Consider the following 1419-nt stretch of genomic DNA (forward strand, 5'->3'; position numbering starts at 1 on the left):
TGTTTCTGAGTGTTCTCACTGGGTCTGCTGGGGTAATAATAGTTGTAAAGCGCATAGAGCATGCTCTTGAGCATGGATATGCGCTATATAAGTGCAATTGTGATTAATTATTATTTACATGTACATACAAGCTCATAGACAGACACACAGTAATCTACTGACGTCGTTCGACATGCTAACTTGCACTTGCAATTATTCTAAAGGGACACAACCAAGAAATTTATATAGTAATACATAAATATTTATAATTGTATCCCTTGATTGATAACTACAGAGGAAAAGGAGGAGGAAGACTGAGAAGAATTGATGGCGGAGTAATGGACGTGGTCGAAGAAGACAAAACCGCTAGAAGGATCGGGGCATAGCGAGAGAGTATACAGTATACCTCTTCTCGATGCTATTGTTCATGATATCGATACTCAATGGTTGTTTGTTTTTGGTCGCGTTTCTTGCAGCTTACTGAATAATTAATTCAGATTGATGGATGAAAACTGACCCTCAATTCTCTTGGGGTTGCGCTGGTAGCTTTTAAAATGAGTTCTCTGTAAGGACAGTTCTGGACAATGACAATGACAATCTTTATCCATCTCACGGGGATACATTTGTCTTGGTAATTTACAATTGCAATGGATGTTACAAACGTTTCAGTAACCTCATTGCAGTTGGTACGAATGGATTTCAATACCTGTCTGTTCTTGTTTTTAAAAAGATCGTTGTTAGCTTTGTAAGCCTGGGGCGTCGGTAGCCCAGTGGTTAGGCTACAGCTTTCGTAATCATGAGATTGCAGGTTCGGGGGTTCGAGCCTCAGCTTGGCCCGACTTTGTGTCCTTGGGAAAGGCACTTAACACGAATAACCCTCTTGGCTTGGTCCTTTCGAAGATAGACGTTAGTTAAACTCGGTGGTCCCTCCTCTTAATTAACTTAACAGCGTTGATTGTGGCGATAAATCGTCACCATTTCACCATTCCACCATTTCACCATTCCACCATTTCATCCTTTCACCATTCCACCATTTCACCATTCCACCTTTTCATCCTTTCACCATTCCACCATTCATCCTTTCACCATTCCACCATACCACCATTTCACCATTTCATCATTTCATCTTTTCACCATTTCACCATTTCATTGCTCAGTATACCTGCAGGCAGTGGGCGGGTGAAGTCTGCCTTGTCCCTTTGCCTGGATTCATCCACGAGCTCTCCTACTATTTTATGTTGCTTTTCTCATCTTGTTTGTTATGGGACAGTTTTTACGGCGCTCGCAAATGCATAAAGTCATATGAGCACCAGTGTCCTCATCTCTAAGTCGATCTACTTCTCCTCAGGTACTCTTGGGCGGGGGTTTATTAATGAAGTTGGATTTGTGAGTGTAACTGTGTGTGTGTGTGCGTGTGTGTGTGTGTGTGTGTGTGTGTGT

This window comes from Aplysia californica, unplaced genomic scaffold (genome assembly GCF_000002075.1).
Source record: "Aplysia californica isolate F4 #8 unplaced genomic scaffold, AplCal3.0 scaffold00574, whole genome shotgun sequence".
Lineage (NCBI taxonomy): Eukaryota > Metazoa > Mollusca > Gastropoda > Aplysiida > Aplysiidae > Aplysia > Aplysia californica.